At 38.9% G+C, this 27,282-nt stretch overlaps 1 pseudogene; it reads right to left on the bottom strand.

Moving 5' to 3' along the window:
• Positions 1-18,236: 18,236 nt before the first annotated feature.
• Positions 18,237-19,176, bottom strand: LOC108712274 (annotated as a pseudogene).
• Positions 19,177-27,282: the final 8,106 nt, after the last annotated feature.

The following is a 27,282-nucleotide window of genomic DNA, read 5'->3' as shown; positions in this document are numbered from 1 at the left end:
GAACAAGTTAAATATAATTGGACCTAATACCGAGCCCTGGGGGACCCCACTAAGAACCTTACTCCAGGTAGAGAATGTACCATTAACAACCACCCTCTGTACCCGATCCTGTAGCCAGTTTCCTATCCACGTGCAAACGACTTCATTAAGACCAACAGACCTTAGTTTAGAAAGCAGTCGTTTGTGGGGCACGGTATCTAATGCTTTGGCAAAATCCAACTAGATCACATCTACTGCCCCCCCCCACTGTCCAGCATCGTACTTACCTTATCATAAAAAGCAATCAAATTTGTCTGACATGACCTATCCTTCATAAAGCCATGCTGATTGCTGCTCATAATGCCATTCACTAGGACAACATTTTGAACAGATGTCAATCTTACTAGCCTATAATTGCCAGGCTGAGATCATAATTCCTTTTTAAATATTGGAATAACATCAGCTTTTCTCCAATCCATAGGCACCATACCAGATGAAAGTGAATCTGAGAAAATCAGAAATAGGTGCTGGTCTAAAACTGAACTAAGCTCTCTTAGAACCTGGGGGTGTATGCCATCAGGCCCTGGAGCCTTGTTTACATTAATTTTTATTAAAGCTTTATGAATCATATCCTGAGTCAGCCACTGACTAGATTGAGCTGAGCCATTAGTGCAGCTATAAAGTGAGCCTGGGAACTCAGACTCCTATATTGTATATACTGAAGAAAAGAACTGATTTAACACATTTGCCTTTTCTGTATCTGTTACAACCACACTGGTACCATTATTTAATGGAGCAACACTCTCAACTTGCATCTTTTTACTATTAATATATTTAAAAAACTTTTTAGGGTTAGTTTTCACCTCCATCACAATTAACTCTTCAATTCCTTTCTTTGCCTTCTGGATTGCTGATTTACAACATTTATTACAGTGTTTATATTCATTAAATGCAGCTTCTCTCCAGTTTTTAAATGCCTTTCTCTTCTTTCCTATTAACTTCTTTACTTCTGTATTAGGCCACATAGGATGATTCTTAGAGCTTCTACATTTACTCCTTAAGGGAATAAATTGAGAACAGTAATGATTTAATATCATTTTAAATGACAACCATTTCTGTTCTGTGTTTTTAACTGAAAACTTAATGCCCCAATCAATACTCTGTAGGGCAGCCCTCAAGGCACTAAAATTAGCTTTTGCAAAATTCATGGTTTTTGTTGCCCCAGTATATATGTGTTTTTTGCACCAGACATTAAATGATATAACATTATGGTCACTATTACCCAGGGGTTCAATGACTTGCACATTTACTATAAGTTCTGGGTCATTTGAGATCACTAAATCCAGAAAAGCATTTTTTCTGGTACGCTCCTCAACAACCTGTGCCATAAAATTGTCATTATAAATTTGTTCCCATTAACTGCTCTGGCAGTACTGTTGCTTCAGTCAATATCTGGGTAATTAAAATCCCCCATTATCATTACTTTACCCAAACTAGCAGCCTTTTCTAATTGGATGAGGAGCTTCGCCTCCTCCTCCTCACTTACATTAGGGGGTCTATAGCATACGCCTACAATTAATTTGCTGGACTCTTTCAAAGAGTAGGTAATTAGTATACAAAAGCTTATTTTTTATTTTGTCAAGTAAATGAAGATAGTCATTGAGCCTGTGCAGTCTGTTGGTGGTGATTTGGGGAGGGGTCCCTAGCAAATTCCCTCTCTGCCACTTGTATGGATGCCTCTAGTTCCTCCTCTAGTTGTTTCCTGTGACTGGATACAGCCACGATACAGGAGCCTCTTAAATATGCCTTAGAGGCTTCCCACACCGTAAGTGCAGAGGCTGAGCCTTTATTGAGTTTCCAATATTCATCCATTTCTTTAATCAATTGGTCTTTTACCTCTGGGACCTGCAACTTGGGGTGTAGTCTCCACTGCGCAGAGCTGGTCTCACCCTGGGGGCGTAGAGCAGGTTGGGACTGGGATTCAAAATAGGCCCTGGCATTCTAAGTACACAGAGGCCCAAATAGTCCTCCACCAGCCCACTAAATAGTGACTTTCTATGGTATTTTATGGCAGCCCGGGTCAGGCTTAGAGTAAGGGAGAGGGGGGTGTGGTCTGATATACCACTTGGAAGGTAGGCTGTACTGGCTACCTCTGCCAATAGTGGCCTGGATATTGGGGCCAGATCAATTCTAGATGCCGCATTATGGGAGGCCGAGTAGCTTTTGTACACTTTCTGAGATGGAAATTTATGTCTCCATGGGTCTATAAGATTGTACGTTTCGAACCAGTTAGTTAGTGGGCTTAAGGTCCCATCTGTTGAGGCATGGCTGTCCAACGTATGGGACAGGACTAAGTTTAAGTCACCCATTAATATCAGTGGCACCAGTTCCAAACTACTAATTTTAGCCAGTATTAGAGAGAGAACCTCTATATTATCTGGTGGAGGAAGGTACACACTGGCAATAATGTAAGGTGTGGTTCCCCATAGGCACCACATTAGAACATAGCTACCTTGTGAGTCAGTACATATATGCTGAATCAGTATATTGCTACATTTACCAACAAGGATGGCCACCCCGCGGGAGTATGTGTAATAGGAGGCACCCTGCACTCTGGTCACCCATACTTTTTTCAGTGCCAGGACCCTGCTACCCACAAGATGTGTCTCTTGTAATAGTAGCATATCTGTAGACTGTTTTTTAAGGTATTGGAAAACAAGTCCCCATTTATTTTTGGAATTTAAGCCCCTGGTGTTCCAAGATATAAGCTTAAGGTGGGCCGTGTGTACTGTTGTATAATAATTGGTTCCCACGGGTTGGCCCATACCCCTACAAATATGCGTGACCTTGCCAAGGCGGGCCTCCTTCACCTGGGGTCTCTCATTATTCCATGTGTCCCATAGTGTGCACCACAACGAGAGTAGAGTAAAGTGAGGAAAAGGGGAAGAACAATAAAGTTAACATGGCTATACAAATTAACTTTCCCATATCCACCCTGCCCGACCATCCAACGTGGCAGCTTATTCCAAAAATTGTGGTTGAGCATAGAGTGTGCTCCACCTGAACAGAATGAATAAACAGAAGTAAAGAAAATTTAAAGTGTCACTGGCATTATTAGGAAAATAAATGTGCTGGTTTGAAGGTTCTTTGGTTGTATAGTTTACCACCCGATCCTCACCCCTGGAGGTGTTACAGCTGCACTATAGTTTGTCCTTGTTCTAGCCTGTTGGGAAAGCATCGGTGCTATAGAGAGGGCATCACAGACCCCCTCGTGCTCGTCTGTGCAAAAATCGTGGGGTTCCCATTGGTTGGAATCTAGCCTGTATTTAAAGTGGCTTAGCCCTCACGGTCTTGGAAGTGAAGAAGTGGACCTGCGAGCCTTCGGTTTCTCTCAATTTCGCTGGATACATCATCGATTTTAGCTGTAGTTCCCTCATCCATCGCTTGACTCACACAAAAGTGTTGCCTTCTTGTTGTAGACTTGAGGAGTAGTCAGGGTATATGGCTATCCTGCTGCCCTCCTGGGTGAGGTCTTGCTTGTCTCTCGCCATGGCCAGTATGGCGTCTCAGTTTCTAGAGTTCAGAAGGTGTAAAAGGAAGGGCCTGGGGGGTGCCCCAGGGATTGAAGGTCTACCCATGCCCGGATTTGTAGAAAGGCCACCAAGGCCCGGGCCTAGGGTGGCAGGAACAGCATGCTGCTTATCCACACCCACATTGGTTCAGAAACAACTGGGGATGTGCAGGAGATATGATAGTTTTTAGACTTCACGTGCGCCAATCCCCATTTCGCCGAAAATTTGCGTGAATAAAAGGGAGGGTACGGGGGCGACAAATGACAGCAGGCCTAGGGGCACCCGCTATGTAAATCCGCCCCTGCAGAGAGCATTGAGCATGTGAAGTGTTGCTGACATTTTTTTGACACACAAATGACATTTTCACAGCACAATAACAACAGGTTTTTTTTTACAGTGTATACAACCCTTTTTACATTTAGATGTATTATGACACATCCATAGAACTATAAAGTACCTTCTGTGTATTTGTTGTGCTTGCTTTCTTTTTAACATTAGGTGACTGCCACTTTAAGAACAGTGTACTTTCTGACACTTTTGTAAATTCCTCTGTAGGGTTTAGTTCTCTTTTCAAGCATATTGTATAAGGTCTTGTTTATGAAGAGGGTTAAGGTGAAGAACCTTAAACCCTGCTACTTTATTTTTGCCACTTTGAGGAGATATACATAAGGAGGACAAAGGTCTGGGCCTGATTGTGAATACCGGCTGCTGTCTGCAACATGTGTCAGTCACTAAAGGGGCAGTATGTGGGCAAAAACTTCTCATTCTCAAAGTTGCCCCTTACCAGTGTGCCATACTACAGTCAGATGTATCTCAAGTACATTGAGAACAATGCACCTAAATATGTCCCTTGATTTACAGACTGCTGTGCTCTGTGCAGGTTGCACCAGGCATGTTGCACCAGCAAAAGCATGACCACAGTCTTCTGTGGTCATGCTTTGCTGGTGCAACCTGTTCCGGCTTCCGGTTCGGCGCCTGAGGAGAATGGAGGCTTGGAAGTAGAGCTTAGCAACCAAGTGACAGCAATTCATAATCAGCTAACCTTCCTAATTACAACCTGGAGGTTAAGGAGATAAAGCACACTTACTGCTGGCAATTTCGGAGGCAAGTTTGGCCCAGTTGAGGAGTGATGATAGGGTTGCCACCCGGCCGATATTTTACCGGCCTAGCCGGTAAAATACCTGCCAGGGCCGGGGCCGTTATTACATATTTACCGGTAATTTGTAATACCTTTAACAAAAGCACTTGGCCCTCCGGTAGAAACTTACCTCTCCTTAGTCTTCTGCCCCTCTCACGATGGGGCCCGCCCCCTTTTGCATCACGGCGCACGCGGTCACGCCCCTTCTTACATCACAGCCCGGCCATTTACACGTGGCTCCGCCGCTTTTTACATCATCGCGTTACTGCCCCATAACTGGCCCGTAAATTTTTTAAAAAAAGGTGGCAACCCTAAGTGGTGACCACGGAGTGAGGAGAGTGCCTTGCGAGAGAGGTTGGCCGGGAGTTCCCTTGTCTGCAATGCGGTGCTTGAGGTAAAACCAAGCCTGAAAAAGTTGCAAGATGGGTTAACCATGTCTGTTGGTCCCCTGCTGTGTCACTATCCATTTCTGCTACAGAGTTTTTTCAGCCGTCTGATTTCCCTTCACGGATGATGTGAGGTACTTCATCTTGTGGCCAAATGCTGCATTACACCCGGGAACCTAACAAAATACTTAACTTCAGCGAAGTGGGGGATTATTTAAACTGTTTTATTATTAGGATTTAACACTTTCTACAGTGTCTACTCTTCCCTACTGGTGACTCTTCATTATTAAATGGTCTGGTTGCACTTCCTCATACTAGCTACAATTAAACACCTCCCTTCACCCAACCTTCAATTCAAACTTCAGTTTGTATACAGATATACATATCCCCCCCAATCTGCAATAGAGGAAAAATTAATTATACCTTCAAAGGGAGGAAAAGGGAAAAAAGGAGAAGATTAGGGGGTAAAATAAATAAGAATTAAAAATTAAAAAAATAAATAAAATACACAAAATATAATTAAAAAAGGGGGAGGAAAGGAAAAGAAGAAAAAAAAGGGGGGGGGGAAATCAAAAACACTTGACACAACCCAGCCACTTGGAGAAGTTAATATAAGCAGAACTATTGGCCACTACTTTCTGCACCCCATCAACCGTCTTTGGCTGTCAGCATACCAAAGGCTAACATGGCAACAAGGTTTAATGGCAAAACATATGAGAAAGCCCACAAAAAGTCTCTGAAAAGTTTGGAATCAGATTCCTCCATTCCAAGGCATTCTCAAGAAATCCCTTCACAAAAGTCGGATACAAGGGAAGACTATTCTTTAATAGCTGAAGAAGTGGCTAGACTAATAAATCCTGTCATAGAATCGACAATCAACACTGCAGTTGATAAATTACAGTTTTCGATAAAAAGGCCTTTATTGGACCAAGGGCATTACAGCAACGTTTCAGACCAAATGGTCTTTTATACCATTTTTGATAAAAGACCATTTGGTCTGAAACGTTGCTGTAATGCCCTTGGTCCAATAAAGGCCGTTTTATCGAAAACTGTGGGTGCTGGACTAATTTCTTTGTCTGAACACTGGAATGAAATTAGAGAGAATTCACAGGATCGGTCCCTTTAAAGAAGACCATCTCACCAGACCAAGAGTGGTAATAGCTAAATTCCTTGACTACACCAAAAAAAAAATAGCCTTTTCCAAATGTACAAAAAATCCAAAGGCCTGGAACTGGAGCAGTGATCCCCAACCAGTAGCTCGTGAGCAACATGTTGCTCTCCAACCACTTGGATGTTGCTCTCAGTGTCCTCAAAGCAGGTGCTTATTTTTAAATTCCAGGATTGGAAGCAAGTTTTAATTGCAGAAAAACGAAGTATAGTGCCAAATAGAGTCTCCTGTAGGCTGCCAGTTCACATAGAGGCTACGAAATAGCCAATTGTAGCCCTTATTTGGCACCCCAAGGGACTTGTGTTACTTGTGTTGCTCCCCAACTCTTTTTACATTTGAATATGGCTCACGGGTAAAAAAAGGTTGGGGACCCCTGAACTGGAGGGTAATAAAATACTCATCTTCCAAGACTACTCACTGTATCTTTCCCAAAAGAGAAAAGAATTTCCCAAGACCTGCCAATCATTGATAAAACAAAACATTAATTTCTCCCTAATGAATCCAGCAAAATTAAAAATGATTCTACCAACGGAAACACGCATCTTCGGTGACCCTTAAGAAGCATCTCTTTTTGTCCATCAGTTGGAAAACAAATGGCTAAACAGCTCAAAATCTATCCGGCCAATTCCTAACCCTCCAAAACTCTCCCTCAAAGAGACCAAAGGGATAGGAAGCAGGAAAGATCACAGCACTCAGGGTCCCTCAAAGGAGCCTAGATGTGACCTGGGTGGAACTCAAAGATCAAGGTCCAGATCCAGATCCCCTTTTTCATCTATAAAAATTTCTCCACCTCCTTCCAGCGAAGATGATGTGATGTTTGAATCTTAATAGTCAAAGGGTGTTGCAAACTGGATGGAGATTATCTTAAATCCAAAAACTTCTCTTTTTAAAAAAGAGAGGTGAAAGATCTCTATTCCAAAGGAAAAAAGGAGGTCCTCCTACCTGTATTTTTTGGTCATTGTTACTTTATGAATGTTATGAATACTGTTAGTTAATGTCTTAATCTACAACATGTTTTGTAAAATTTGTTATTTAACCATAGGTTATGTTAAGTTTAATGTTATTTAATGTGTATCTACAGTTATTATTTCACGCTAAGCGTGTGTTTTCTCTAGAACTACCCTCAAAGTTTCTGCATACATACTATGCTATAAGCAATTGTTAATCAAATAACAAAATGACTCTAAATATTATTTCTTGGAACATCAATGGATTGAACCACTATATAACAAGAAGAAAAATCCTTCAACACCTTAAAATCTTAAATTGTGATATAGCCCTCCTCCAAGAAACGCATCTTAACGAAGTAGACAATGATAAAATGTCTAGAGACTGGGTTGGTGAAATAGCTTTTCCCCCAGCCATTAAAAAGAAAGGAGGAGTGGCTATTCTATTCCATCGCAAATTAAATGTCCAAATTTTGACGGTGCATAAAGATGAGTATGGCAGATTAGTGTATGCAGAGGTCCTGATTAATGACAGAAAATGGCACTGTCTCTGTATATGCCCCCAAACCATTCAAAAGAAAGTTTATTTTCTGATTTAAATCTTAGAATCTCATCTATCCCTCAGTCCAACCTAATTTTAGGAGGGGACTTTAATGAAACTCATTTTACATTCTCGATAGAACCGATCCAAACCTAAAAACCCAGGGTAAAAAATCGAAATGGATGAATGAATTGCTAAATATATCCAACCTTACGAATATTTGGAGATTACTCCATCCAACTGAAAGGGAATTTTCTCATTTTTCTCCTCAATATAATTTGGGTACCAGAATCAAATATATATTAATTTCCAATAACTTAATAGGTAAAACTGTAAAAGCAGAAATAGGTGCCATTAATCACTATGACCATGCCCCGATTTCAGTTTTATTATCTATCTCTAGAACCAAAAAAGATTTTGTTTCATGGTCTTACTGTTGGCAGATCAAACTGAGTTTTCTAAAATGCTCTCTGAAAGATGGGACCTATTCCTTACTGAAAATTCCCAACGTAAACAATAACCTTCACTTGATGTGGGAAACATGGAAGGTGATTATCAGAGGTGAAATCTCCTCCTATAGGGCCAGACTCTATCATAAATTAAATAACTTTTTCAAATTGAGTATGCAACAAAAAGACTGCTACCTGAGTCTAAAATACTTTCCTTCACCTGAAAATGTTAAAAAATTCAAGGAGATAACCTCTTCACTAAAAGCTTGGTTAACTTTAAGAGACTCCTTTTCTAGTTTCTAGTTACTAATCATCATCATCATCGTTTATTTATATAGCGCTGTCAAGATACGCAGTGCTTTACTGCAGTTATAGCAAACAGGGAATAAATGGTGGATAACAGACAAGGATTACAGAGTACAATAGGGTTTACAAACTAAAAGGTTAGGGTACAATTGAGACATTAGGATTGTATAAACACTTTGTCATTTTTGCAATGATTAGTTAAGGTACATCGAATAGGCCTCTTTAAACAGATGGGTCTTTAAGGAGCGCTTGAAAGTTTGGAAGGAAGGAGAAAGTCTGACAGCTTGTGGCAGAGAGTTCCAGAGAAAAGCAGAAGCCCGAGAGAAGTCTTGTAGACGAGAATGGGCAGAAGTGACCAGAGGAGAAGTGAGGCGAAGATCAGAAGCAGAGCGTAGGTTTCGTGAAGGAGTGTATCTGGAGATTAGAGATGAAATATAGGGAGGGGTTTCATTATTAAGGTAAATGTAATAACTGTAGCAACAAAGCAAATAATGTCTTAGTTAATCTCTTTAAGAGCTGGAATAAGAATTCTAAACTGATAAAAGTGAAAGATAAACTGGGCTCCTTGACCAATAACCCATCAAAACTAGTAGAAATATTTAAAGAATTTTATGAATCCTTATACTCCTCTCCAGATTACAACTTTGTCAATAGCACTAAATTCTTTGAAAAACTTTAGATGCCATTGATCTCACAAGAACAATTATCCAGTTTATATAAACCTATACTAAATGAGGAGGTCTCAGATGCAATTAAAAATCTGAAGAAGAAAAAAGCAGAAGGGCCAGATGGTTTGTCCCCTGTCTTCTACAAATTATTAAACACTAAAATCTCTCCGTTTCTGACAGAGCTCTTCAATTAAATTTTTTTATCCGGAAAGAAGCTCCCAACTAGTACACTGTCTAATCTGATAATCCTCCCTAAAGAGGGAAAAGATCCTTAATTTCCTACAATTTATAGGTAGTGATGGGCGAATTTAAATTTGCGCGATTCGCCGATGAATAAATTCGCAAAATGGTGTGAAAATTCACTGGTGAAAATTCACCGGCGTCTGTTCTTTGGAACGCGTTTCGCAAATTTTTCACTGTTTCGCGAATTTCGTGGGAAATGTGTGAATTTTTTGGAGAAGCAAAATGCCCATCACATACTTTATAGGCCAATATCACTCCCAAACCAAGACATTAAATTGTTATCCAAGATTTTAGCTGATAGACTTTCTCTAATCCTACCATCAGTAATATCCAAATCCCAAAATGGCTTCCTAAGGAAGAGTCCAACCACAAACTTTGAGATTCCGGATCGGTGTGTTCCAAGTCCAGTAAATTTTCGGGCTCTCCTCTGCCCGTGTAAACAAATACAGTTAAAGATTAAATTGCTGTGTCCCTCAAATAACGTAAGTTAATCGAGGGGGAAACAAAAATAGAAAAATAAGATAATATAGTGCTGTATTTTCAGCTGCTTGATTGACACACCCTTGGTGTTAATTAATTATTTTTCAGTGATGAAAGTGACCTCCAATGAAATACGTGTTGCTGTGAACCGATTTAATTCGCATATAACCAGTGATAAAAAGTTAATTTAAATATTTTACAAAGTGAAAAGTGTGTACAAAATAAAATAAAATAAAAATAGAAACAAAAACTAAAAAAACAAAAAAAAATACTAATATTAAAATAATAAAAAAATAATAATAAGAAATAAGAAAACTAAATTATAATAATAATAAAAAATAATAATAAGAAAACTAAACTATAATGATAAGAAAATGAAAAAAGACAAAAAAACAAAAAAAACAAAAATTAAAAAATTAAAAAACAAATAGCAAAATGAGAAGTGAAGTATAACAGCTAAAGTAAAATAAAAAAGCTCAAAAACAGGATATTAGCAGAACCAGTAGGAGAGAGAGGGAGAGGGAGAACCAAAATTCAAAGTTCACTATTGTGACCAAGATGAGGGATTTCCCGACCCAGTGTATTATACTCACAAGACGACTTAAAAAAAAAAAAAAAGAAGAGAGTTCCAGAGATGGGCAGAAGCTTTGAAAGAGAATTCTTGCAGCCAAAAATGGGATGAAGTGATTACAGGAGAAAAGAGTTGAAGGTCAGAAGCAGAGCCTAGGTTGAGTCAAGGAATGTGTTTTGAGAGCTGAGGGGGGGGGGGTCTTCATTATAAAAAGTCTTGAATGACAGTAGATTGAAGGTAGGTATAGGATAGAGGCTGGATAGGTATAGGATAGAGACTGATGTGGAGCAATGAGATAGTGAATAAATGTCCTGCAATGCTTGCAAGGAGTAAATTGCAGTAGTCGGCATAAGAATTCTAGTTGTATTTAAGCTGAGATAAGGTTGTATTTTGGCAATGTTGCACAGATGAAGTTTCAAGCCAAGGGTTTGAAAATGTGGTGTAGAAGACAGATGGGAGTCTAAGATAATTCATGATATATGAACTCTGACATTTACATTGTACTCCGACATCTTCTCCAAGAGTATTCATGGTGACACATCAAGGGATGAAAATATAATATCTCATATTTTGTATATTAAAGCTAACACTTTTTATAAGTCTTTGTGTCAGTGTATCTTAACTCTTTGGGGCCCATTTACTTAGCTCGAGTGAAGGAATAGAATAAAAAATACTTTGAATTTCAAATGTTTTTTTGGCTACTTCGACCATCGAATTGGCTACTTCGACGTTCGACTACGACTTCGAATCGAATGATTCAAACTAAAAATCGTTCCACTATTCGACCATTCGATAGTCGAAGTACTGTCTCTTTAAAAAAAAACTTTGACCCCGTAGTTCGCCACCTAAAACCTACCGAAGTCAATGTTATAGCCTATGGGGAAGGTCCCCATAAGCTTTCTAAGTATTTTTTGGTCGAAGAAAAATCGTTCGATCGATGCATTAAAAATCCTTTGAATCGAACGATTAAACGAATTGCGGTAAATCTTCGACTTCGATATTCGAAGTCGAAGGATTTCAATTCAGCAGTTAATAAACCCTTGATATTCGACCTTAAGTAAATTTGCCCCTTTGTGTCCTGAACGGATGAGTTGTCTAATTAAATTCTAATTAACCAGTTGACTGCTGGCAGAAACAAAGTGTTTAAATATGAATTAACCCCTTCACTGCTAAAGCACTTGCTGAGTTAGTGGAAACTAACCCTTTGGCTGCTGGGAGACATAGTTTATCATATTTGTGCACTACCTACTATAGAAAGGGAGCAATTCATTTTAGAATGAAGGGTGGATGGTGACAGCGTTTTTGGGGTGTTAGGGTTAGTTCGGGGGCAACTTGTGTTTAAGGTGAACGAGACTCTATATAGCCCCTTCTGATGTGACATGTAAGTGACAGACTGGATAGAAAATTTTCCATGGCCATTTATGGCAGCTGAGCTCTACTTACTATCAGATACATTAAATGAGTAAGTTATAACTAACAGTCTCATCAATATACGAAAGGGAGAATAATAAAAGGAATTAACTTGTTGCTATTTGTCACTGCACTGATGCAAGTTTGCCCATTGGTTACCAACATCCATTATAAAGCTTGCATATTCCTATTCAACTTTTCTCAACAGTAAATTGCAGCTTCCAGTCTTCTGTGCCGATTATTATAAACCATTACTACCATTAGCTCTCTGGCCTGTTTGCACCTTTGCATTCGTATTTCTGTTTACTTGGCTTTTTGTTTTCTTCTGCCCTTTGTCGCCTTCAATCTGAAAAAACTCCTCCAAAGTAAAAGGAAAAAATGCTTTATTTGTGATCTCTCAAAAGCAGCATAAAAGATACTTACCCTTACAGCACAAAAAACCTTTTTAGCAGTTATTACATGAAAAATATAATTGGTTGATGTGAAGCAAATGGCTTATAATGTATTCTTTGCTACTCTGTGAAATGCATGTGTTTTTGTAGCTGTAGTCTTTCTTGGGTTGGGACAGTATGCTGTTCTTTGTTTGATACGTGCATTTACTGTATATGTGGCATCTGGACCAATGCCTTTATATTGAGATTTAAATAAATAATCCTTAGATAAGTACATAATTCTAATTGTTTTTCTGTTTTTAATTTGTTGTACATTATATACCATACAATCTTGGTACAGGGCTGCAATGTATGGTGGTACTTTCTGAATACAGGTAGGGGAACTGTTAATTAGAATTCTGGGAATTTGGGTTTTTTAGAAAAATCTCCATCATTTGGATGTCCATACCTTAAGTATACTAAGAAATCATTTAAACATTAATTAAAGGCAATGATTGTTATACCGCCAATGAGGATTTAATTATATCTGAACTGGGATCAAGTACAAGGTACACGGTATTTAAAGAAAATAGAATTATTTGATTGAGTCTATCTGGATAACAGGATTCTGGATAATGGATCCTACCTTTGTATTTGATAACAGGAATAATAGTGATGCAAATTGTGTATTAATATGTATTAGAAGTTAAAATAAATGCTGCTATACAAAATTAATCATATTTGTGTGTATATATTACTTTTCCTGGGTAGGAAATGGTTAAGAGCTATTTTATGAATTTCTTCATTTTGACTAACCTGATTTGCCCTTGGAAAGCTAATTATATTTATAAAAAAATAAAACCATGTTTCTTTTTGGTTCAATAGAAGCGTTGGTGTTGAGGTGGGTAAGAAAAGACGTGCTTTTAAAGCTTTCAAGTTAGCTGGGACAGCCGAATTATTTATAAGGTACTAGGAGGCCAATAAATCATGCAAAGAAGCTATAAGGCAAGCTAAAATTGACATGGAAAAGGATATTGCAGCAAGCAGTAAAAAAAATCCAAAATTATTTTTTAAATATGTTAATAGTAAAAAATGAAGCAGGAATGTATGGGACCTTTACTATCAGAGGGGAGTCAGCTGGTTGATGAAAACAAAATTAAAGCTCGGATTCTGAACTCATATTTTTCATCTGTCTACACAAATGAGGAACCAGTTAATGACAGTTAACTTCTTAATAGTCCCAATACTAGTAATACAACTAATGATGCATGGTTCACACATAAGGAAATTCAAAAGAGACTAGAACATGTTAAGATTAACAAAGGTCTGGGGCCAGATGGTATTCATCCCAGGGTACTTAGCAAGCTTAGCTCTGTGATTGCAAATCTTTACTTAATTTTTCAGGATTCATTGAGGTCTGGAATAGTGCCGAGAGACTGGCGAATTGCTAATGTGGTGCCTCTATTCAAAAAAGGATCCCGTTCTCAGCCTCAAAACTATAGGCCAGTTAGTCTGGCATCAGTAATAGGAAAGCTTTTTGAAGGGTAAATAAAGGATAAGATACCGGACTTCATAGCAAATCCCAATACTATGAGTTTGTGCCAGCATGGTTTTATGCGTAATAGATCTTGCCAGACTAACTTAATTTCTTTTTATGAGAAGGTAAGTAGGGACCTCGATTCTGGAATGGCAGTGGTTGTGATTTACTTAGACTTTGCTAAAGCATTTGATACAGTGCCACACTAAAGGTTACTGGTTTAGGATAGACCTAAAGAAACTTCCAATGAAGTTGTTTAACTAGCTGTAAACTTTATCTAATCATCTGAAATAACTGAACCCTTCTTTAGAAATATTATACTTGTTGTTGCATCTCTAAAACCTTGTCTATATGGCTGTTTTATTTATTTGGGCAACTTCTATATTCATAGCTATGAACACAATTTTACATTTGTTGTTTTTATAACTGATCTATAACTAAACATACAGAGAAACCACTTCATTATCACACTTCCATTTTTTTTGTCAGTTTCACACAACTTAACTATAGCATTATTAATACTGTATGAAACTAAAACTAAAAATAACCAGCTTCAGTATCAGTCCATCATGGCTGTGGATAGTCATATGCAGAAATAATGCAGTAGTCTTGTACAGTTTTAAGAGTTCATAATCAGCCCATGGATCCAATATTACAAATATGAATGACAAAACTGCTCTTTGTATGCATGCAGATTTTACTTCAATGTGTGCTGTGATCAATGATAGCTGTTCTATTTAAAAATGATTGAGATATAGTGGATAATCTCAACAGCTACTGATGTAGTTTTGCTTGTAAATCAGATCAACAATTTGGAAACAAAAAGAAAATGTGACAATATCTGGTGCTCTCGAAATACTGACCTGAGTAACCGAGTAACCAAGTGTGTTCTAATGAAGCTGTACAAACTGTCAGTAATGAGACATGGTTATGTATTTATGATATGTGTGAAGGACATTTGTTTTCTTGTGGTTAATTCAAATGGAGAAAAGTCCATAACACCTGATAGGAATGTTGCAGAGAATTGACAGTTCAGCTGGGAGTAAATCCAACCAAATGCTGCCAATAATTGTGCTGTTGGAAGTGGGATGGTTCAAAAACACTCCAAATCCATTAAATTTTTTCTCTACTGCAGCAGCGGCACAAGCACAAATGCTGCACTCTCGTGAACTGAAAATGTATTAAATTAGAAAAATAAAAAATAGTAACAACAGCAGAATCCACACAGCAGAACCCACAATACAATACTCCCCTCTTGTTAAATTGCAACTGCAGCACAACAATATTTAATAACAAAGACATGAAACAATAGATTCACATCTGAAGAATAATCAAAAGAGTTAACCTGTACTAAAGAGAAAATTGGGTATGTGTCCAAACTGCATCAAGTTTACCTTCACGTGGGTCAAAAACAAAAATACAGATGAATATGAAACGGCAAAGTCAAAAATAACATAAGCTTTAGTTAAAAGTTCCTGACCCAGCAAATTCACAGGCAGACAGGAAGTTACAAAACAGTGAGAAAAGTTAAGTATTTGAAATATTATGCAACTGAGAATTGTGGGAATTGGAGTTAGCATTGAACTGGTGCTTACGTTTACGACATTCTTGGAAACAAATGTCCTGGTTTATTACAGTTCCAGCAGATAAAATTTTTCCTGTAATTGTTCCTACAATGAACAAGATTTCCTCTAAAAGGGTGTTGTAAAATTGATGCACCATTAAGTCTTCTGACTTCAGTGTTAGGGTGCCTTGGTGTTTGACCATGACCATGATTTATTTGGTCGTCAGGACTTTTGCTTTCAGAATATTTAGCAGAATTACTACTTTTAGTAAACTTAAAGGACAAGGAAAGTCTAAAATAGAATAAGGCTAGAAATGCTGTATTTTGTATACTAAACATAAGCATGAACTTACTGCACCACAAAGCCTAATCAAACAAATGATTTATGCTTTCAAAGTTGGCCACAGGGGGCTGTCATCTTGTAACTTTGTGAAACATCTTTGCCTGACCCTGCACATGCTCAGTGTGGTCTAGGCTGCTTAGGGATCGTCATAAACAAAGCTGCTTGAATTCTGCATGCTGGTAAGTAAGGCGGGGGCTCCCCCTGCTGTTCATAAGTATGATTGTTTCCCTGCTCAGCAGTTAGGGACCATCTGACAATTCTTATCCACAGCAGTAAATGAAGGGAGAATTTCACTGCATACAGTCAGGTTTCTTATAAAAACGGTACACATTTTTTAATTAAAGTATATTGGAGATAGGTTTCTTTTTCATTAAAGAAAGTAGAAATTGGATTTTATTTTTTTGCCTTTCCTTGTCCTTTAAGCAGAGACAAAATCCTAAATATAGATGTTCTTCTACTAACAGATTTTATACTTCTGACATTCATGGAGCCAACCTTAAATGGCATTTAGAAAAAAAGAAAAAGAAGTCAAAACAAAACAACATTTTCAGTTATTTTTCAACTCTTCTTGGGCCCACCTCTGCCCTAGGTGCAGAAGGGGGCCATCTCCACTCTTTTTCACTCCTTTCATTCCTCCTTCCCCCTTCTTAGTTTTTTTTATCTTAGAGTCCTCTTTTGGGTCCCCTTTTACAATTTTCATTGTCTCTGTCAATCTTACCACTTGGTCTGGGTCCAAAAACACGGCAGAGGGAACCGAAGTGTCAGAGTCTCTAACCACCACCCACCTCCTCCTCATCAGAACTTGAAATTTCACTCATCATTTCACTCCATTGTTGCGATGTTTCGATGTTCTTTCTTTTCAAAGAGGCTTTTTCTGCAGTTCCTCTGAACTGCAGAAAAGAGGAAGGCAAAGAGCCAAGGTATCCATTGGTATTTTGCGGGAACTGCCAAGTACCTAATAGCAGCAAGGTTCCAACCCGCAGGAAGGAACACAAGGCCAAGCAAAGGGGCCCGCAAATGCCTAAGGCTAGACCATATGAGATCTTTGCCAAAAGGCAGAGAAGCGATGTCAACAACATAGCCCTTTGCCTAGGCTCTATGACAATTTGAAATCTCCACTATCCCGTAAAACCATAGGGAGAGAACAACCCACCAAGTCTCCTTCATTTCCATATCAGTCAAAGTTGACTATTCACAAGAGGACTTTCCAAACCATGTCAAAGACAGCCTTTCAACAACACAGCCCTTTGCCTAGACTCTATGACAATTTGACAGTACCACTATCCCGTAATACCATAGGGAGAGAACAACCCACCAAGCCTCCTTCCTTTCCATATCGGTCAAAGTTGAACAATCACAAGAAGAATTTCCTATCCATGTCAAAGACTGCCTGCCAACAACATAGCCCTTTGCCTAGGCTCTATGACAATTTGACATTGCCGCAATCCCGTAATACCATAAGGAGAGAACAACCCACCAAGTCTCCTTCATTTCCATATCAGTCAAAGTTGACCAATCACCAGAGGACTTTCCAAACAATGTCAAAGACTGCCTGTCAACAAAATAGCTCTTTGCCTAGACTCTATGACAATGACACTCTATGACAACATAGCTCTTTGCCTAGACTCTATGACAATTTGAAATCGCCGGTATCCTGTAAATACCATAGGGAGAGAAAACCCCACCAAGTCTCCTTCATTTCCATATCCATATTCCAATCCATGTCAAAGACTGCCTGTCAACAACATAGCCCTTTGCCTAAGCTCTATGACAATTTGACATTGCCACTATCCCGTAATACCATAGGGAGAGAACAACCCACCAAATCTCCTTCATTTCCATATCAGTCAAAGTCACAAGAGAACTTTCCAACCCATGCCAAAGACTGCCTGTCAAACAACATAGCCCTTTGCCTATTACATTACACTTACATGAAAAACAATAGTAAGACCCAAACACTTCTATCACCAGAGCTGTCAGTCACACATCCCTTTGACTAGCTTCTATTGCAATTAGCCATTGCCCAAACACTCCCATGATAATACCATAGGGAGAGAACAACCCACCAAGTCTCCTACATTTCCATATCAGTCAAAGTTGACCAATCACAAGAGGACTTTCCAACCCATGCCAACATAGCCCTTTGTCTATAACATACTACCCACTTACATGAAAAACAATAGCAAGACCCAAGCACTTCTATCACCAGAGCTGTCGGTCACACAGCCCTTTGACTAGCTTCTATGGCAATTAGCCATTGCCCAAGCACTGTTTTCTTTTTTTTTGACTGCTCAGTAAAAGTAGCCAGTTACGGATTTTTTCAAACCCAGACCAGTACTTAAACCATCATTGTAGTTCAATTTTTTAACAAAAATTACAACTTTATTAACAATTTTTTCATTTCAAAGTCAAGAAATATTGCAAGACTTTCTTCTTTTCTTCATCACCTGTATACTTATAAAAATCAATGACCTTATCCATCTTGTCAAATTTCCTTGTCAGACCACTCACAAATGAAATCCTGTAACTCGTCTGCAGTCTTGTCTTTCCATTCTTCAAATAACTATTCCCCTCTGGTAAGGGATCTTTTCTTAGTGATATCCTCTATTTTCCTGCCCTTACTTGCTTTTTCTTTTTTCTTTTGAAGTTTCTTTTTCCTTTTGACGACCATTTCTTCTTTCTTTTCTCTTACAGAACTACTTTCCTGCTCCTGAGAATCTATGAGAAGTTCACCAGTATTCACCACTTGAGATTCCCCTGGACTTTCTGTTGCTGGAATTTCCACTGGGAGTTGTGTCTCTAAAACTTCCGCAGGCTTACTTTTCTCTGGACAAAAAGCATAAACATGGCCAGGATTAAAACAAAGGTTACATTTTTTTGGATGTGGACAGTTCTTCACCTCATGATCCACATTTCCACAGTTTGAACAAATCTTACAACCGTCTGCAGTGTGGCCTACAGCGCCTGCAGAAAATGGGCATTCCATTAAAGAAACAGTCTACATTTACATTACCCAGTCGAAACCTGGCTGGAGGGAAATGGTCTTTTTCAAAAATAACTTTGAACCTGTATTTGCAGGCCCAAATCCCAAGTTTGTTCATGACTCTGTTTACAAAAGTCACTTTTTTGCAGAACTTACCCAAGACAGTTTCAATATCTTTCTGCGAAACAAACGGAGAATAAACTCTGGTTATAAGGATTACCTCCTCTGCACAAAAATGAGGGAATATTTTAAAACCCCTCAAACGCTCATCGGTCGAATTCTCTTTCCAGATCCTCAGGAAGCTTGAGTAGATCCCCTCACCATTAAAGGTGACATCGAAGATCCCTCTCCTCCTGAAGTCATGGATTGCCAATATCTCGGTTCGCCGAACTCTCCCGAAATCCCCATGAATTATGTTGACGATGTAGGCCAACCTCTTCTTGGGACTCACAGATTCCTCAGCAATGAACCGCACCGAATTCTTGACTCGAGCGTAGGCTGGAACAGCATGCTCCTCCATCTCCAGATCAGATTAACACTCCCAGGTTCCACCACAGATTTGGGTTATCACTGGAGTGATTGATCGCCTCTCGTTGCCTGGAATAGTAAGCTCCCATAAAGCAGCATGTAGCTTAAGACAGTAACTGCCGATGCTACAGGGCCAAGGAGCAAAGTTTCCAGGCACCCAATGACTTGATCTTTGTCAAAGGGCCGAGAAGCGACCTTGGAATTTCTTTTTTTTTATTAAAAATTATACAGGGGGGGCGTGGTTTACCGCCGAACATAGCAGTAGCATAATACCAGAGCTCTGCAGCCTATTCCCGGTGTGAAGCTTAAAGCGGACGGTAATTATGGGTAAACACGGTAAACCTAAGGACTATGGTGGTGAGGAATGCCGGAACCTCAAAACTAAAGACTCACAACGTCTTTTGAAGCAGTTTTTTAATGCAACGGAGCCTGAACACTGCCAACAAGGATCCAAGATGGCGCCGCGGCGTGCCAGAAGTCCCGCAGATGAATCGGATTCTGAATCAGTAAGTTCCGAACAAATTACTATGGCGCATTTTAAATCCCTTCCAACTAAAACGGACTTAACCGACATGATAGCTCAGTTTAAAAGCACAATGAAGGAAGAGATTACTGGCATAAAAAATGAGATAACCTCGTTACACACACGTGTACTTGAAATCGAAACTAGGAATGAGCATGTGGAAAATACTGTGGAGGCACTAACCGCTGCCAATGCCCATTATGTGAGAACTATTTCCACCATGCAGAGGAGACTGGATGACCTCGATAATAGAGGGAGATGCAACAACCTTCGTCTCCGGGGAATTCCAGAGCAGCCAGATGGGGAAAACCTCATGGACATTGTGACGCACCTTTTCAGGCAAGTTCTGGATAAACCTGCTACATTTGATATTGATATGGAAAGGGCACACAGAGCACTTAAACCCAGAGGTTCCCCTAAAGATAAACCCAGGGATGTCATTTGCTGTCTTACCAGATTCGGTCTGAAAGAAGATATACTGGCTAAAGCCAGGAAATTGAGATCCATACCGTTTATGAACGCAGAGGTTATCATACTACAAGACCTCTCTTGGTACACGCTGCAACAGCGCAGAGCCATCCAACCACTTCTTCTGCGACTGAAGGACAAGGGTCTTTTATATCGTTGGACATATCCTTTTGGCATCCAAGTCACCAGAGATGGAAGAACAACATCGCTCACAAGCCCTGACGACATCTCCCAATTTTGCAGAATTTGTGGAATTGAGGAACCAGATTTATCGGACTGGGAAAAACTTACCTTGGCTCCAGCGATTCCAGAGCTACCAGACAGAGAAAACTGGACAGATGTGTCTACACCTAAGAGTAAGAAGAAGAAGCACAAGATGACGCCTGAGAAAAGCCAAAAACCTGAAGGTTGAGGGTGACACTTGACTATTTCTGCTTTTACTTATCCCACTTGGGACTATGGTTTTCCTATCCTAATGTGTTTTTGGTTATTCACATTCGTGGTACATTGTGTGAGTATGTTTTTTCTAACATTAACATTTGCTTTACTATAATATTTGTGGTGTTGCACTTATATTTCCGCTTTAGCCTTAATCATACTGCTCCAGTTTGGACGCACCTTTAATGATTATTTTACGTACACCGGGAATGGTGACTGCAAGTTTACACAGCCAGTGTTATGGTGTCTATCACCCCCCCCAGGGGTCTCCGACAGACAGTGTCTGTCGATTTTTAGCCACTCATAGAGTAGGCTATTACTACCCCAATACCAACGTATTTTGTTTAGATTACAACAAGTTCAAGAACTTATGTTTTTTGGTTCTGTTATTATTTTTTGTCATTACGCTGCAACAATATGTCTTACTCTGTCCTACTTTCAGACCATGTTTTTTGCCAGACAAAGGGGACGGTCCATTCATATTGCCTTACACATTTACCCGATTCACAATGTCTGATATTAATGTCATATCCTTGAATGCCAATGGGTTGAACATTCCGGAAAAGAGAAGTAAAATATTTCGGGAAATGTATAAGCAGAAAGCACACATTTTAATGTTGCAGGAAACTCATCTTAAGGGGTCTGAAACAGTGTTGGCGAAATTTGGAAACTATTCTCAATGGTTCTTTAGCAATAATCCTGCTACTAAAACCAAAGGGGTGGCAATAGGTGTGCATAAAAATACTACTTTCCACTGTACTGATACTGTAAAAGATGAGGAAGGTCGCTATATTTTTGTTAAAGGCCTATTGTATAATACTAAATGCACATTGGGGAGTGTATACCTTCCTAATCAGCACCAAGCTCCTTATTTGCTCAAATTGCTGCAGGTCTTAGAATCATTTGCGGAGGGCCTAATACTGATTGGTGGGGACCTCAATATGGTGCTCAACCCCTTGCTTGATACTTCTCCACTCCCCCACAATATTATTAATAGAGTTAAAAGGGCTTTGAATCGCACTAGATTGGTAGACACTTGGAGATGTTTTCATGAGAATGAAAAAGACTATACTTTTTTTTCTAATGCCCAACAATCCTATTCTAGGATAGACTATATACTAATGTCGCAACAGCACTTAGATTGGGTGTCCTTCTCTAAGATACATAGTATACTGTGGTCTGATCATGCAGCTGTTCAACTAGCACTGAAGATACCCCACAATCCTAACATCCCTTGGCGGTGGAAATTGAATGAATCACTCTTAGATGACACAGATTGTATTGGGGAACTCCGGGAAACTTTGGCAGTCTATACGGAGGCCCTACACACTGACACAGCTTCACTTAACTCCAAATGGCAAGCAGTGAAATGTTTGGCGAGGGGAATTTTGATCAAACATGGATCTAGGCTTAAAAAGGCAAGACAGGATCGTACTCGTAAACTGATGGATCAGATTTTACAATTAGAAGAGGAACATAAAAATACTCTCTCTCCTGACTTATTAGCTCGATTGACCTCAGCTAGATTAGAACTACACCAACTTCTTAATAGCCAAGTTAAGCACGTTCTCTCTAAAGTTAGGCGAACGTATTATGAACATGGCAACAAAACGGGGAGGTTACTAGCGAGAGCGCTGAAAAATAAGCAAATACGTGCCAATATTAGACAAATTAGGGACTCTGCCGGCCATCTTCATATGACTCCATCTAAAATAGTGGAAACTTTTAAAGACTATTATAAACAATTGTATAACCTTAATACACTTTCGGTGTCAGAGACAACTCATTTACAGGGGAAAATTAAAGCTTACTTAAATGCCAATGCCCTCCCTAAGGTACCGGAATGGTTTAGGCAAACCCTTGTAGACCCCATTACGGGTCCTGAGATACACGAAGCCATTAAACACCTGAAATTAAACAAAGCTCCTGGTCCAGATGGATATACTGCTAAATTTTATAAACTTTGTGAACCCACTATCTTACCAGTTTTACTTCCCTTCTTTAATGCTATATCTAAAGACAATCCCCTAGACCCATCCTTTTTACTTGCCCATATTTCCCTTATTCCGAAACCAGATAAGGACCACACAATATGTGGAAATTATAGACCGATCTCACTGCTGAATTTAGATCTAAAGATTTATACAAAAATTTTGGCACAACGTCTAAAACCTATTCTCCCACATAGTATTCACAGAGATCAAGTTGGATTTGTTCAGGGGCGGGAAGCGAAAGAAAATACAATTAGAGTGCTTAATGGTGTCTTGTGGAACGGCAATAAGAAATCGCCTTCTTTGTTACTATCTACGGATGCAGAGAAAGCATTTGATCGAGTGAACTGGAACTTTTTAGAACTAGCATTGGAGGCTATGGGTTTGCCTAAATTGTTTACTGACAAAATTATGGCCCTTTACACTATACCATCGGCGCAGATTAGAGTTAATGGCATTCTATCCAAACCCTTTGATATCCGCAACGGTACACGCCAAGGCTGCCCCCTATCCCCCTTGCTTTATGTGATATGTATGGAATACCTATTAGTAGCAATTCGGAAAAATGTGGACATCTCAGGATTACACTCCCCCCTTCAGGAGCATAAAACAACAGTCTTTGCGGATGACCTTCTTCTTATGGTATCTAATCCGATTATTTCCCTCCCTAATATTTTGTCAGAGCTTCATTCATATGGGAAATTGTCTAATTATAAGATCAATATGGGGAAGTCGGAAGCTTTATCCATTAATCTTACCCCGACCCTCCAGAAGCAGCTCCAAAGTTCCTTTCCGTTTAAATTGCAAAAATCTAGCTTAAAATATCTGGGTATCCATATTTCAGCAGATCCCAAACTCCTCTTTGAATTGAATTATGTGCCACTTCTTAATGAAACTAAACAGTCTCTTTTGAGATGGAGTAAGAAAACTCTAACATGGAAGGGAAGGATTAATAGTATTAAAATGAACGTTCTGCCTAAATTTATCTACCTCTTCTCTACGCTTCCAATAGCAATCCCAAAAATGTTTTTTAAAGACTTAAATGGGGCTTTATTTTCCTTTATTTGGCAATCAAAGAAAGGGAGGTTACGTAGGGATGCTTTATACAAACCTATCTCATTGGGTGGCCTAGCCATGCCAGATTTCGAATCCTATTATCACGCAGCAATCCTTTCTCTGATACTAGAATATAGTGCCCCATCTTCGCCGATTCAATGGCGTGCCATGGCGAACGTATGGACTGACAATACCTTAGCCTGCTTGCCATGGATAAATAAAGACAACATCACTCCACTGGCAAAGGCACATGTTTTTATTGGTAATAGCTTGACTGTATGGCATAAACTCAATCGTAAATACTTGCTAGCGCCCTACCCCTCACCATTGATGCCCCTATATGATAATATAGAATTCCCACCTAGTCGCATGGACAAAGGTTATGTTACAGCCTTTGGGGTGGCTAATCCCTCAATTAAGTGTTTCCTACAATTACTGACTCAAGGAGAGGAGATAAGAGATACTTGGGACAGCAAGGACTCATGGAGATACTTTCAAGTGAGCCATTTCTTACAATCACTCCAATCTAAAGGTTCTCTCACTAGACCTTTAACTGATTTCGAAAGACTCTGCTCTATATCGGCCCCATTAAAACATGTTTTATCGCTTCTATATAAAACAATTATCAATAAAAAGTATCCTACCTTCCCTGCCTTTACTACGAAATGGGAATTAGATCTTGGCATATCACTGACTGATGAGGAGTGGGGTAAAATCATTCGGACTGTATCTAAGTGTTCCATTAGTAACAGGATGCAGGAATCATCTTACAAATTACTATCTAGGTGGTATAGGACGCCTGTTGTTCTTAAAAACATGGGCCTTATAGACAATGAATTATGTTGGAGGTGTAATAGTGAAGTTGGCACATTGGAACATCTATGGTTCACATGCTCTCTAATAAAACCCTATTGGATGGATGTAATGGAGGTTTGTTCTGAAATTATTGGGGAACGAGTTCGATGGAATGCTCCCGCTGTCCTCTTATTCCACAAGTTTGAACCTAAAGATTTTTCAAAGACAGACTTATTGAGGCAATTACTTATGGCAGCTAAAGCCCAAATCCCCAAGTTATGGAGGCTGAGGGATATCCCAAGTCGTGACACTTGGTTCCGCATAGTCAGTGATATTTGCCTCATGGAAGAACTGACAGCCTTTCTGAATAATAAATATGGTACTTATATGGCTATCTGGTTACCTTGGCGGGATTATATTGCGAAGCTTGGTTAATTTGGATTGTATATGCATCAGACGTTTATCTTCATACTTGCTTTTCTACAATATCTCATTATTGGACTTTTTGCTTTAGTAACTTGCCTGTATATATGTGTATGCAATCCGCTCCTGAAAATGGCAATCCAAATAATAAGAAAATTTTATCTTTATATATGGTTCTGATATTGGAAACTTGAAGCAGCGACAAAATAATGTTTGTTTTACAACTTAGTTAAATATATGATACGTACTGATGATAGAATGGGAGGTTTGCTGCAATTATGGTACATATGAACCTGCTATTTCTCTGCTTATCTTCTGTACTTCTTGATGTCATTTAATTGTCCAATTGATACGTATTGTATTGCACTTTTGTTTAATAAACAAAACTTGATTACAAAAAAAAACAAAAAACAATTATACAAAATTAAAAATACATTTCACACAAAATTTTCATAGCAAAAGGCAAAAAAAAAAAAAGCAAAAGGAGATTAAGATAAAAACCATGATTTCCATTTTTTTGTTTTCCAAATTCCTTCAGCATCATAACCAAGTTTCCTCTTGTCACTAATTACATAAAGGAAAAGTCTTGCCCAAACCAAACCTGTACAATCATTCACATTAATTTCACATTTTTTAAATACATATAGATTTCTAGAATCCCATAAAGTTTCTTTCACACAATTCACTAAGAACCATAACACTCTAGCTTTATCATGATTCAATCCACACAAACCAAACATAACCATTTCATACTTCAGACATTCAATATCTGTTAAACCTTTTATCAGATTTTTCAAACAACTCTTCACTTCTTTTGCGTATCCACACTCCCAAAATATGTGTGGTATATGCTCTGTTCCTCCACAGGTCTCTCTGGGACATTTATCGTTATTTATAAAGCTCCTCCTTCTTTGAAACACTCTAGTTGGAAGACATGATTTTACACACATCCACGCCAAATCTTTCTGTCTATTCGTCAATTCTTTATTACAAACGTTTTTCCATACAATCTTGCTTTCATCAAAAGTCAAACCATCCACTCCTTCCATCTCTTCTTTAGCATCCAGTAAACTCAAAACCCTTTTACTTTCATACCAAAATTCTGGACTTACACTTTCCAAACCATTCCGTCTTATACATCTTCCCGCTCTTACATAAAACCAAGGTGCTTCAAAACATACAGGCTTCCTCAGACCAACAGTACATAAACCATATCTTCTCAAAACACTCCCCCAACATATCTCACCACACACCCAAGTCAAACTTTCTTTCTTACTCAAGTTCACACACATACTTACATACTTGACAGACAAAAAAAGTTCCACATTAACCATCCCTTTTCCTCCATTCAATTTCTTCCTCATCACTTTCTCTCTTTTTAATCTTTCCATTTTGGAATTCCACAGGAAACAAAAAATGGACCGAATAATTCTACGTAAAACTTTATCTGTAGGTGGAAAGACCATATTAATATATAACAAAATAGGCATAATAACCGCTTTTATAATCTAAATTTCCCCTTCCAGAGTTAAAGACTTTAGAGTCCAAAAATTTAATTTTTGTTTAATTCGCTCATCTACCCTCTGCCAACTTTCATATCCTCTGATATCTAAATCAAAAACGACTCCAAGCACTTTTATCCCACCTCTACATACCGTCCAACCACTCAAATCAATTTCTACCCATGCTCCAAAACTTTTACATACACTTTAATCCAGATTTACTTTAAAACCGCTTACCATACAGAAACATTCTATTAGCAACCTTGTTCTTCTCAAAGCAGCCTGCGACTTACACACCAAAGTTACATCATCCATATACGCAATCACATGCAAATCTCTTCCACCACTTCCTGGCACTTCAGTCACTCATAATCACACGCAACAAGGGTTCAATTGTACAAATAAACAACACTGGGGACAAAGGACATCCCTGTCTTACACCCGATTCAACCCCAAAACACTCAAAAAACCATTAACTTGAACCATACTTACCAAATCTCTACACAAACATTTAATCCATGCCAAAAACCTCTCAGGCAACCCCATTCTTTCCAAAACTTTAAACATAAAATCATGCACAATCCTATCAAATGCCTTATCAAAATCCACAGTCACAATTGCCACAGCTTGATTCCTTTCCCTCGCATACCATACCGTATCTCTCAAACAACACAAAAATGTCTCCCTTGCACTCCACATACCTGTTCCTCACCTATCATCTTACCAATCACTCCTCTATTTGTTATCACCCTAGCAATAATCTCATAATCAGTATTTAATAACGTGATAGGTCTCCAATTCTTTAAATTCTTTTTATCACTCTTTTTATGCAATAACACTATCACACCTTCTTTCATACTTTCAGATAACCTTCCATCCTCTAGTACCGTCTTACATATTTC

Source organism: Xenopus laevis, chromosome 3S (assembly GCF_017654675.1).
Source record: "Xenopus laevis strain J_2021 chromosome 3S, Xenopus_laevis_v10.1, whole genome shotgun sequence".
Lineage (NCBI taxonomy): Eukaryota > Metazoa > Chordata > Amphibia > Anura > Pipidae > Xenopus > Xenopus laevis.
This window is presented reverse-complemented; position numbering and strand designations above follow the sequence as displayed.